The sequence below is a fragment of the Muntiacus reevesi genome, unplaced genomic scaffold, assembly GCF_963930625.1.
Source record: "Muntiacus reevesi unplaced genomic scaffold, mMunRee1.1 SCAFFOLD_127, whole genome shotgun sequence".
Classification (NCBI taxonomy): Eukaryota; Metazoa; Chordata; class Mammalia; order Artiodactyla; family Cervidae; genus Muntiacus; species Muntiacus reevesi.
Genome location: NW_027078012.1, coordinates 210,677 through 223,915, shown reverse-complemented (window position 1 = coordinate 223,915; position 13,239 = coordinate 210,677). Strand labels below are relative to the sequence as shown.

General features: G+C 43.7%; 1 long non-coding RNA gene across 2 annotated transcripts in view; it reads right to left on the bottom strand.

Moving 5' to 3' along the window:
- Nucleotides 1–9,648, bottom strand: part of LOC136155387 (uncharacterized) — a 33,262-nt gene extending 23,614 nt beyond the window's left edge. The window contains exons 1-2 of one of the 2 annotated variants that reach the window (XR_010660793.1): nt 9,391–9,602; nt 8,021–8,160 (exon numbers count right to left, since the gene is read on the bottom strand). This is a non-coding gene — a long non-coding RNA (uncharacterized lncRNA). Of the gene's footprint in view, nt 1–8,020; nt 8,161–9,390 lie in introns of both variants that reach the window. The other variant, XR_010660794.1, reaches the window with a different exon arrangement.
- Between the last annotated feature and the right edge of the window lie 3,591 nt (nt 9,649–13,239).

The following is a 13,239-nucleotide window of genomic DNA, read 5'->3' as shown; positions in this document are numbered from 1 at the left end:
TGTTGAGCTTATGAATGTCATCTGTACTTCTGTATTTCCTGAATTTTCTTTAATGACTACAGAAAACTTTAGTCATGGGGTACATAAGAGCTGAAGAAAATAATCACAAACCTAAGTAAAGTATCCTAAATATTTTAAAAAGTTCCTTCAAAGGGTAACTTTAAAATTTCAACTTTTATCTCAGTACCATTTTATTCAGATAAATTATTTAACATTTAAATTGTGTTAAGTCTATCATATGCTAGTTACTTAGCACAGAGAGAACTTCTAATCATAATTAGTACTTAAAATAATATAACTTAAAAATAATAATTAGATTTCCAAAGATATATCATCTCCAATTTTCTAGCTAGAAAGTGAAAAGTGAAAGTGAAGCCCCTCAGCTGTGTCCAGCTCTTTGCGACCCCATGGACTGTAGCCTACGAGGCTCCTCCATCCACGGAATTTTCCAGGCACGAGTACTGGAGAGAGTTGCTGTTTCTTTCTCCAGAGGATCTTCCCCACCCAGGGATCAAAGCCGGGTCTCCTGCATTGCAAGAAGATGCTTTTACCATCTGAGCCACCAGGGAAGTTCCCTTGAGGCTTCCCTGTGGCTCAGCTGATAAAGAATCCGCCTGCAATGTGGGAGACCTGGTACAGTCCATGGGGTCACAAAGGTCAGACACGACTGAGTGACTTTCTAGCTAGCTGCTGCTGCTGCTAAGTCGCTTCAGTCGTGTCCAACTCTGTGCAACCCCATAGACGGCAGCCCACCAGGCTCCCCCATTCCTGGGATTCTCCAGGCAAGAACACTGGAGTGGGTTACCATTTCCTTCTCCAAAGCACAAAAGTGAAAAGTGAAAGAGCAGTCGCTCAGTCGTGTCTGACTCTTCACGACCCCATGGACTGCAGCCCACCAGGCTCCTCCATCCATGGGATCTTCCAGGCAAGAGTAATGGAGTGGGGTGCCATTGCCTTCTCCAGACTTTCTAGCTAATAAAATCAAGTCTTTAAATGACCTTCAGAACTGCCCTTGGTCTACCCTGCCCACACCTACCCTCTGACCTGCCCTGCCACACACCCCCCACCCCCGCTTCAGCCACGGCCTCCCACATGCTGCTCTTCCAACATGCCAAGGACATTTCCACGTTAGAAGCTGCTGCTTGCTCTACCCGAACATTTCCTTCCAGATAGTTCCATGGCTTAATCCACTTCACTCAGAAAAGGGCTTCTCAAAAAGCCTTTTCTCACCAAACTACCTGAAGTGTTACAGTATCCTGTTACTTTTTAATCCCCTGAATCTATCTTATTCTGCTTCAAACCCTGTGAGCTACCTGACGTGTGTGTGCGACTGAGTGTGCACACATGAATAATGTCTATGCCCCTCGCTGATATTTAAGCTCAGGAAGCACAGCTCTACTTTGTTTACCATTGTGTCACATGACCTGCCAATAGCAGGCTTTCAAAAATACTTGTTGAAAGAACAAAAGATGGTAACTGGTTTTAGTTTTGCTGAGAAAATAATGATGGAACACTACTAGAATTCAGTAAAGCTTTCAAATGAATTCATTCTCAATCACAAGAGCATTACACACATACTTTGGTGGTAGGAGTACAACGTTCACAATTCAGGGTTGAGTAACAGGAAGGAATGGGGACTTCTTATGTTTCCCTGCCCCTTTCCATATCCTTCCTTCCTCTCATTCATCCATAAATGGTTACTGTGTACCACTAAGTCAGAGAGTATTCTACACATTAAGAACACACAGACAATTAAGGCAAGTTAATGCATGAGACATATGAGCATAATAACCATAGAACATGGCATGCAACAGAGTTCTGTGAAGTTGTAACATAACAGAGGAAGTAATCCACTTTTAGGGGCAGGTGTTCAGGGAAGTTTCAACAGTGATGACATTCAACAAACACTTGCAAAACCAAATAACAAAAGATATGCTTCATTTTACTTTACATATGAAATGAGAGTATTAAGTCTGAAAGTGCTACAGTAATTTGCTACCATGAGATAAGCTCGCTTGAGAGCGAAACCAAAACAAGAGGAATGCCAGAGCAGGACCAGAGAAACTAAGCCAAGTCCTTGATGATTTCAGACTGGATGAAGCCCCAGATGAAGTTCAAGGACAAGACCTAATCATGCCCTTTACTGTGTAGCCAGTCTGAATTTGGTTTTCTGTCACTTGCAATATAAGTATACAGAGGAATCTCAGCGAATTCTTTGAAAAAAACCAAAGCATTTGTTTTTTCAGTGTACAGGGGCACTATTGGTATTCTAGAAGGGACAATTCTTGTTTTGCGGGCAAACATCACAGGACACTTGGTATATCTCGTCTCTACCAGACCCACAGATTTCCAAACACCACTCATCTTCAAGAAGAACCACAGGTCTATTCCCTGTTAGTTGCTACCTGTATCCATTCCTCACAGTGCACGCGTAAATGTTCTTAACAACAACCTTAAAAGAACTGGGATATACCACTCAAATATACTAATTTTATATAGTAATCCATTTTAATTAGTCATTCATGACTATCTAAATGACTGATTCAGTCCTAAGCACAGCTTATACCTGCTCTTGAGATAAGCAGTGCTTTAAGAATGCCACTACTATCTGAAAATTCTCATTCATTTAAGCTTACTTCTCCATACAATATTATCAATATATGTCACTGACAATGTTGGTTATCTTCCCTGTAGCCATTCATCTAATTTCTTCCTAGACTGAAATGCTAGATATTGGTTTTTCTAGTCCCCTTGCAACTAGGGCATAAGTAATAAGGCCAAAATGAAATCTGATACAGGCTTTCTGTAAAAGGTTTACTTGCTTCATCAAGAGATGAGAGGGCAAACTTCCTCCCGTCTTTGGTGGTTGTGTCAGAATGTGATGCCTGGAGCAGAAAGAGAAACATGCAACTATGAAAGGATAAACCTGAGCACAAAGGTCGCCACACTACAGATAAAGATGGAAAGCACTTGGATTCAATCTAGAGGGGAAGCCAGTCTGAGCAGGAACCCAAATGGGAGGGCAGTTTAGAGGAAACGGAAACACAGAACCTCTGTGCTGACTGAGGACTGAGGACTGAGCAAAGCCAAGCTTATGCACAAACTGCCCTTTAAACTAATCCTACCTATGCCTTTGCCAATTACCTGAGCTAATACACTTCTTCTGTTTTTAAATCCTATTTGCATCCTAACTGATACAGGAAACAGCTATGTTTAGGGGAAAGAGCAAAATCGAGACACTGCAGGGAATGTAAAGAAACTTTCAGACATAAGAGAATCAGGAACTATAAAGCCAAGAAACAAGAAATCAGATCCTTTCATTCCTATGGAGTATATTTCAGAAGCGGTCTAAGAAAACCTGGATGATTGAGATAAGGCCGTTAGCTTTGGTAATTAGATCATCAAGATGACTTTTTAAAAACCAATTTCGGTGCTGCGATGGTAAGGGAAGTCAGAGTGCAGAGAAAAGAATAATTTACACTTTTAAGAACTCCATAATGCACCAAACCCTTGGAAGGACATGTAACTTGTGTTAAACTCCGTCGATTACAACTCTGTGAGGTAAGTATAACATTCTGTGGTGTCCTTAGTCACTCAGTCTTGTCCGACTCTTTGTGACCCCATGGACTATAGCCCACCAAGCTCCTCTGTCCATGCTGACTCTCCAACAAGAATACTGCATTGGGTTGCCATGTCTTCCTCGTATAACATTCTACTTTACAGACAAAGAACACAGCCTGAGTAGTAAGTTGCCCACAGCCACACAGACAGTAACTGGTTTCAGTAGACTTCAAAATCAGATCTTTGAAGCTTAAAAGTAAATGTCCTTCCTACTATACCCCTTCATGGATCACAGACTCGTCGTGGTGAAGGGGCTTGTGTAACTCAGTGAAGCCATGGGCCATGCCGTGCAGGGCCAGCCAAGACAGACGGGTCCTGGTGAAGAGTTCCGACAAAACGTGGCCCACTGGAGGAGGGAACGGCAAACCACTCCAGCAGTCCTGCTGCGAGAACCCCACGAACAGCATGAGGCAGAAAAATAAGACACCGAAGATGAGCACCACAATCAAAAGGTGTCCAATATGCTCCTGGGGAAGAGTGGAGGGCAGTCGTTAGTTCCAGAAAGAATGAAGTGGCTGGACCAAAGCGGATATGACGCTCAGTTGTGTGGATGTGTCTGATGGTTAAAGTCAAGTCCGACGCTGTAAAGAGCTATTGCTCTTTTTTTGCATGGGAACCTGGAACGGCAGGTCCGTGAATCAAGGCAAATCGGATGTGGTGAAGCAGATGGCAAGAATGAACATCTTAGGAATCACTGAACTAATATGGATGAGAATGGGCGAATTTAATTCAGATGACTGTTATATCTACTACTGTGGGCTAGAATCCCTTAGGAGAAAGGAAGTAGCCCTTAATAGTCAACAAGAGTTCTAAATGCAGTACTTGGGTGCAACCTCAGGAAAAAAAAAATAATCTAAGTTCATTTCCAAGGCAAACTGTTCAATATCAGTGTTACCTTAAGTCTCTGCCCCGACCACTAATGCCAAAGAAGCTGAAGCTGAACAGTTCTATGAAGTAGAACTGCTGTAGTTCTCGAACTACACCTTCTAGAACAAACACCAAAAAAAAAAAAAAAAAAAGTGTCCTTTTCATCACAGGGGATTGGAATACAAAATAGGAAGCCAAGAGACACCCAGAATAATAGGCAAGTTTTGCCTTGGAGGGCAAAAGCAGGGCAAAGGCTAACAGAGTTTTGTCAAAAGAACACGCTGGTCATAGCAAACACCCTTTTCCAACAACCAAGAGACAGCTATACACACGGACATCACCAGATGGTCAATACCAAAATCAGATTATGTTCTTTGCAGCTGAAGATGGAAAAGCTCTACACAGACAGCAAAAAGAAGACCCAGAGCTGTCTGTGGCTCAGGTCGTGAGCTCCTAATAGCAAAATTCAGGTTTAAAGTGAAGAACGTAGGGAAAACGACTAGGTCATTTAGATACGACCTAAATTAAATCCCGTATGATTATACAGTGGAGGTGACAAATGGATTCGAGATGAGATCTGGTAGAGAAAGTGTCTACCAGATTCGTAAAACTGAAAGAGGTTCATATATGAGTTTATTGAAAGAGATTCATATGTTTTATATGAGTTTATATACGAGGTTCATCACTGGAAAGAGGTTCGTAACATTGTATAGGAGGCAGTGACCAAACTAGTCCAAGAAAAAGAAATGCAAGAAGCTTAAGTGATTGTCTGAGGAGACATTAGAAAGAGCTGAGGAAAGGAGAGAAGTGAAAGGCAAGGGAGAAAGGGAAAGATATACTCAACTGAGTGCAGAGATCCAGAGAATACCAAGAAGAGATAAGAAACCCTTCTTAAGTGAACAATGCAAAGAAAACAACACAATGGGAAAGACTAGAGATCTCTTCAAGAAAACTGGAGGCATCAAGGGAACATTTCATGCAAGGATGGACACCATAAAGGACAGAAATGGTATGCACCTAATAGAAGGAGAAGATATCAAGAAGAGGTGGCACGAATACACAGAGAACAGTACACCAGTCACTGTGGTCACTCACCCAGAGCCAGACATCCTGGAGCGTGAAGTCAAGGGGGCCTTAGGGAACATTACTACCAACAAAGCTAGTGGAGGTGACGGAATCCCAGTTGAGCTATTTGAAATTCTAAAGGATGATGCTGTTAAAGTGTTGCACTCAATATGTCAACAAATTTGGAAAACTCAGTAGTGGCTACAAGACTGAAAAAGGTCACAGTTTTCATTCCAATCCCAAAGAAAGGTAATGTCAAAGAATGTTCAAACTACCATACAACGGCACTCATTTCACATGCTAACAAGGTTACGCTCAAAATCCTTCAAGCTAGGCTTCAAAAGAATGTGAACCTAGAACTTTCAGATGTACAAGCTAGGTTTTGAAAATGCAGAGGAACCAGGGAGCAAACTGCCAACATTTGTTCGATTATAGAGAAAGCAACAGAATTCCAGAAAAACGTCTGCTTCTGCTTCATTGACTGCGCTAAAGCCTTTGAATGTGTGGATCGTAACAAACTGTGGAAAATTCTTAAAGAAACACCAGTACCAGACCACCTTACCTGCCTCCTGAGAAACCTGTATGCAGGTCAAGAAGCAAGTTAGAATCGGACATTGAACAACTGACTGGGAAAGAGTTATAATAAAGCTGTATCTTGTCACCCTGCTTATTTAACTTCTATGCAGAGTACATCATGAGAAACACTGGGTTGGATGAAGCACAAGCTGGAATCAAGACTGCTGGGAGAAATATCAATAACCTCAGATATGAAGATGATATCACTCTAAGGGCAGAAAGTGAAGAGAAACTAACGAGCCTTTTGATAAGGGTTAAAGAAGAGCATGACAAAGTTGGCTTGAAACTCAACATTCAGAAAACTAAGATCATGGCATCTGGTCCCATCACTTCATGGGAAATAGATGGGGAAACAGTGGAAACAGTGTCAGGCCTTTATTTTTGGGGGCTCCAAAATCACTGTGGATGGTGACTGCAGCCATGGAATTAAAAGATGCTTGCTCCTTGGAAGAAATGCTATGACAAACCTCAACAACATACTAAAAAGCAGAGACATCACTTTGCCGACAAAGGTCCGTCGAGTCGAGGCTATGGTTTTTCCAGTGGTCATGTATGGATGTGAGAGTTGGACCATAAAGACTGAGTGTCAAAGAATTGAGAATTGTGGTGCTGGGGAAGGCTCTTAAGCGTCCTGGGACTGCAAGAAGATCAACCAATCCTAAAGGGAATCAACCCTGAATATTCACTGGAAGCACTGATGCTGAAGCTGAAGCGCCAATACTTTGGCCACCTGATGCGAAAAGCCAACTCACTGGAAAAGACCCTGATGCTAGGAAAGACTGAAGGCAAAAGGAGAAGGAGGTGGTAGAGGATGAGATGGCTAGGTAGTGTCACCGACTCAATGAACATAAATTTGAGCAAACCCCAGGAGGTAATGGAGGACAGAGGAGCCTGCCATGCTGCAGTTCTTGGTGTTGCAAAGAGTTGGACACAACTGAGCGACTGAACAACAACTACACCAGGCTCCTAGGATTAAAGAATAAAAATACAGTGGCACAGCAGGCTCAAAATTCAGACTGGCTTCTGTGAGCTGCACGGCACACAGCACGGTGTTTGGCAGCCCTGGCAAAGGTATATTTAAGCATGCATGGAGGCTAGAGAGGGCAAAACTTAAAAAGGAGTGATCATGGATAATTACTGAGAAAGAAAGATAAAGAGGGATGATCATGGACACATCTGGAGAAGGTTGCTCTTGAAGAAAAGGAAGGACAATTCCTTCTTTTCAGAGAAGAGTAAATAAAGAAATGATATCAGGATAGAAAAGATTATACCTCAGATGCTTGAGATTTTTCTCAGGAAAGGAAAAGATCAAGTTATTTGCTATAAACACTTTCATGAAGTAAGACAAAAAAAACCCCTCACAATCGACATTATAGATCTGGAGGATAACAGAACACTAACTGGTATGAAAACAATCCAAAATCCTCACACAACTGTCTCTTGTATCCTTCAGGGATCAAGAAGTGATTAGGCCTGTTCAGAACTGGGCACTAGAAAGATAAATTGACATAAAGTTAAGTATTCTAAGGTATCAATGATGGGCTGGTAAAAACTGATGACCATGGGATCCTGGTGACTAGGGGAGGCAAATGAAAAGAGCAGTAGGCTAAAGAATTGAATGAATAGACACAAAGACGGGAGGGTTCCTAAAGACAGGAAGAGGGGAAGAAAGAGAGAGAGAAAACGGGTTCCATAAGTGTGGAAGAGTGCTTGTTTGTGGTCAGACAGGTCTTGACACAATGCCTCAGGCAATGAGCTACTACCTAGGGCTGAGCACTACCCCGTCAGCTAAAAGCACAGAATTGAGAGACAAGTGCCTGTAAAAACACGCAGTCCTCGGGTGCAGGAAACAAACAGGCTTACCTGGTGGCGCTAATGGTAAAGAACCCACCTGCCAACGCAGGAGACAGAAGAGATGTGGCTCTGATCCCTAGGTCGGGAAGGTCCTGTGGAGGAGGAAATGGCAATCTGCTCCAATATTCGTGCCTGGAGAAGTCCCATGGACAGAGGAGTCTGGCTGTCCTGTGGAGACTGCAAGGAGATGGACGTGACTGAAGCGACTTAGCATAGCACAGCAACAAACAAGTGAATGAATCTGCCCGTACAGGAATCAAACACTTAAAATATCTCCTCTCCTTTTAAAATGAACAATTCTATCTCCAAATTTAAGAAATTCATCAAGAGGCTAAAAGTCTACAATAAAGGTTAAGGCAGATGTGTGTCAGGAGGTAGAACAAAAAGTTAAATCTGTCAGGCCAATTGTAACCCACCTGTTAAAAGACTTTTAGCATAAATTTCCAATAAGGCAACAACAGTTTGTGCTTTAGAAACTCTGGAGAGCACCTAGCATGGCTTCAAAAAAAGGATATCACTCAATTTAATTTTAAAAGCTCCACCCATTGCAATCTCAGTGGACACACTACCATTTATACTCATAGCTTCATTTTTCACCATTCTGCTGCTCTTGACACATTATCCAATTACAGGAAAAAATTGGGAAAAATCAGACATGGCAACCTCCACTACCACATCCCTCCTTCAGTTTGCACTTTTTACACCATTAATTCTGACTACTCTTGCCCTAGTAATAAATGAAGAAGAAATGACACTGGCACAATCTAAATTTTGCAGAAAATATCAAGTACAAGAAAGATTGCCAAGTAGTACTAATAACAATTGAGAACCCAAGAAATTTGAGAAGTTTCAAGTTTAAAAAGCGTTTTCTCCATTTCAGTCCTTTCCAAATAAAACAAAGGGCTTGGACAACACAGGATTGTGAAGCTTCAACGGACGATTTAGCCTAACAGTGAATAAAAGAATCACTAAAATCGCTTATCCTTTCTTGGGCTATTACATTTCTTACCCTCACAAAGCCTTCTTTTAAAACCAGGACCACTTCTCAATTCTTTCCCTGGATCTAGTATACATATGTCCCTCCGTCCGCCCCCTCCCCTCCAAAAAAAGTTTAGAGACCGAAGACTCGCTGTAGTCAGAAAAGGATTAATTTAGATAAAGAATCACTTGCCGTCACTGGCACCATTCCTCAAAACCATCAAAGTCTCCTGGGGGCTGGATCCCCCCGACAAGATGAACAAAATCCACTGGCGTCTGGATAGCAAGCTTTTCTTTGTAAGTCTATAAGCCTGGGAAAGCTTTCCAGACAGTTAAAAAGACTTCTCAAGGAAGCAAAAGGTCGAGACCAGGAACATGGGGAGGTGACTTGCCCCAAGAGGAGACACCGAAGCTTGCAGCTTCACCCACCTGCCAGACGCTCGCCCCGCGGACAGAAGCACGGACGCAGCCCGGGCGCTTCCTCTCCTGCCGGACACAGCCCCTGCCGCCGCCGGAGCTCCGGACCCGACAGCACAGGGCGGTAGCGAAGTAGGCAAAGCGGCGACCGCACTCGAGCAGATGGGGGTGTACGTAGGGGGCGCCGGGGGGCTCGGGAAGGCAGCTCTGTGCTTGACCTTCCTCACCGGTGGCCAACGGCGCTCCCTGGGAACAGCATCCCGCCTCGGCCCGCTGCAGCGGCCGGCCTTCCTGCGGCCACAACCCGCCCCCGCGCTACTCGGCCGCCGCCATCTTGTCGGAGGCGGGAAAGACCGCACTGCGCAGGCGCGCGCCGACGCTGCCGGCTCCCCGCCATAACGCGCAGGCGCGGGGGGCGCTTCCCACCCCACCCCCCACCCCCACCCGCCGAGGCCGTCTTCCGCAAAGCCGTCTGCTCCCTCGCACGGGTGCTGCCAGGCTTAGTGGCCAGCCACAAACTGCACCGCAGCCGAGTTAATAGACCCTTCTGCGCACCTCACAGTCAGTCATTGTGTAAAACCCTATCTGTGTGCCAGGTCCCGGGACAGGCGCTGGTGAAAGATTAGTAAAACGCGGCTTCAGCGCTAACTGCCACTGCTGCTAAATCGCTTCAGTAGTGTCCGACTCTGTGCCACCCCATAGATGGCAGGTCACCAGGCTCCCCGGTCCCTGGGATTCTCCAGGCAAGAACACTGGAGTGGGTTGCCATTTCCTTCTCCAATGCATGAAACTGAAAGTGAACTCGCTCAGCCCTGTCCGACTCTTAGCAACCCCATGCAATGCAGCCCACCAGGTTCCTCCGTCCATGGGATTTTCCAGATGAGAGTATTGGAGTGGGGTGCCATCACCTTCTCCGTCCAGTGCTAAAGGTGTTCCTAATCTAGTGAAAAAGGACGGGGATGAACGAGTGATTTCCACAATTCTTGCTTGTTACCTGCACGCCACCTTCGCTCTCTTGCCCCTTTGATTTTAATAACTGAAAACATACCTCTTCCAGGAAGTCCTTACTCTCACACAATTTGGTTAGTTCTTTTCTAATACCTCGCCTTACCTCTTTAAGCTTTATTTCATTCATTGTAAATTCAACAAGTAATATTTGAGTTTCATTTATATTCTAGATATGGTTCTAGGTTATAGCAATAAGAAATATAAACTCATTGGACTTCTATTTTAGGGGAGAGTATAAAACACACAAACAAAAAAAACAAACTTCAAACAATCAACGAAATAACATTTGATAGTGGTGAGGGATGGGAAGAGGAAAATACCACCAAAGTTAATGTTGGGTGAGGGGTGGTAATTAGCAATCTCTCTCCAGAGATGACACTTGATCTGAGGCCTGACTGACCACGGGGGCCAGAAGCTATGAGAATCATCCAGGCAGAGCGTTCTAGACAGAAGAACAGCAAATGCAGCACACCTCTCATTCTTGAGGTGGGAGTGAGACCAGCACATAAAGGACAGAAAGACTAGGTGATGTGGACACCTGGGGAGGATATGTGGGGGGGGCGGGGGGAGGACAGGGGCAGTTTAGGTGGGACATTGAGGCCATGGTAACAAACTGGATTTTTACCTCATGGCAGCCCCTCCATCTTGCTGACACTGCCAGAACTCCTCCTCAAACACTTCTAGCTCCTGACTGCCTCGCTGGACATGCTGATTCCACTGTCTTGAAGACACTTGCTCTTGTTCTTTACACATCTAGCTTCTCATCTTTCAGGTTTCAGTTTAAATGTCACCTCAGAAAGGCCATCCTTCCTAAACTAAGTATCCCACCTGCCCTTTCATTAGTCTCCATCATTGCACCTGATCATTTCTTTATGGGCACCGAACATATTTTTCAATTATATATTCATTGCTTCTTCACCATTCAGTTCACTAAACTGAACTCCACCAGGGAGGGAAGATGTTTCACTTACTAGTGAATACTCCATGCCTAGCACCATGCCTGGCATGAATGATCACTCAATATGTGTTTGCTGTTCTTAGGAATGTCGAGTTTGTCAGCACTTAAGTAGCCAGGGGTATACTACATTGTTTTACACTGGTTTTTAAAAATAAATGCAAGTCATTTCCTGTTTATATACCCTCTGCTAGACTATAAATAAGAACTTTGGCAGAGAGAGAGAGGAAGAGAATGAGATGAAGAGTAGGTGAGGGGTAGTGGGCAAAGATTGTATTTTGCATATATTTGCAGGGCTGGGAGGTGGAAGGCTTCGATTTAGTGAAGCACCTGTTACATGTGTCCTGCGTTTGGCTTAATGGTCACTACAGCCTTGCTAGGTAGTTATCCTTAGTTTCATACATAGCAAACTTGAGAGAGATTAAGTAACTTGCCTAAGGTCCTACATTAAGAGACAGTGCCAACCATAAAGTTCATGCCCTTCCCTTCGAGAGAAACTGGATTTTGAGATGGGTTTGTTTGGTGATTTGATTCTGTGTCATTAGCAGGCTTTTATTAGCCATTTCAGCCACTGTCGTTTAAGAATCCCAATCATCCTGCTGTTCTTGTATAGGATCTCAGCAGAGGGCCTGATGTGAAATTGCTGTGATTTTTTTTTTCTCTTTTGCACTATGGCAGGGTTCATTTTACCATTCCCTCTTCATGTCTTTTTAAAATTTGTATTTCTTTTCATGAATAATGTGTACACATTTGATCAAAGGAAAAGAGGAGATACAGAAAAATGGGTGCATTTCCTAAATGCTAGCTACATCCCCTTGGTTAGGCTTGTTATTTTATGACTCTTTCATCTAGGTCCCAAGTAAACCTTTAGACATCAAAGACAGTTCTCTGGCAAAGAGTGACAGCCTCATCACAACAATCACTTATCCCATTTGCTCATCAAAATTATACACCAACATTTCCCTCCAAACGGGATAGCAGGGGGAAACTATGAGAAAGGATAGGGCCGCTATCCTGTATCCAGGGCCATTCAGCCTTTATATGAAGGCATTCAGTTTCTTTAATATCATTAACTCATGATAGCATACACCGGTCAATCAAAGCCAGTTAGTCCATAAGCAAACCAAATAGTAGTTGGATAAACACACTTAAAAAGTTTCTTTGTTCTTCTACCCCCACTGTAGTAGGCCTCCATCTTGGAATAAATTCTGGAATCAAGGCAATGTCTTTGGTTTCTGTGGGATGCTCTCCTCATGGTTACCATTTGTTGTTGGTTGAATATTCTCCCACTCCTCAAAAGATATGTTGAATTCCTAACCTCAAGTACTCAACAATATGAACTTATTTGGGAATAGGATCATTGCCGATGTAATTAAGTTCAAATGAGGCCATACTGGAGTAGGTGGACCCCTAATCCAATAACTAGTGTCCTTCTAAGAAGTCAGCCAAATGGAGGAAGAGACACACGGGGAGAAGGCTGTTTGATGGCAAAGGCAAAGATTGGTGTCGTGCACCTGCAGCCAAGGAACACCAAAGACTGCTGGCCAGCCACCAAAACTGAGGAAGAGGCAAGTGAGGATTTCTCTACAGATTTCAGGGGAAACACAGTCGTGTCAACAACTTGATATCAAATGTAGAGGCTCCAAAACTGTGAGACAGTAAATATCCATTGTTTTAAGCTACCCAGTTCATGGCAATATGTTATAGGGGCCTTAAAATCTAATACACCCCACTTTCTCTTTGTGTGTGTGTGTGTGTGTGTGTGTGTGTGTGTGTGTGTGTGTGTGTGTGTGTGGACGTGAAGTAAAGGAAAGAGACTGTCAGGGCTTGAAGCAGAGGAAAGAGATGGGGATGGGCTTCCCACTCCTGTATTCTTTCTGGCAAAACCCTATGGGCAA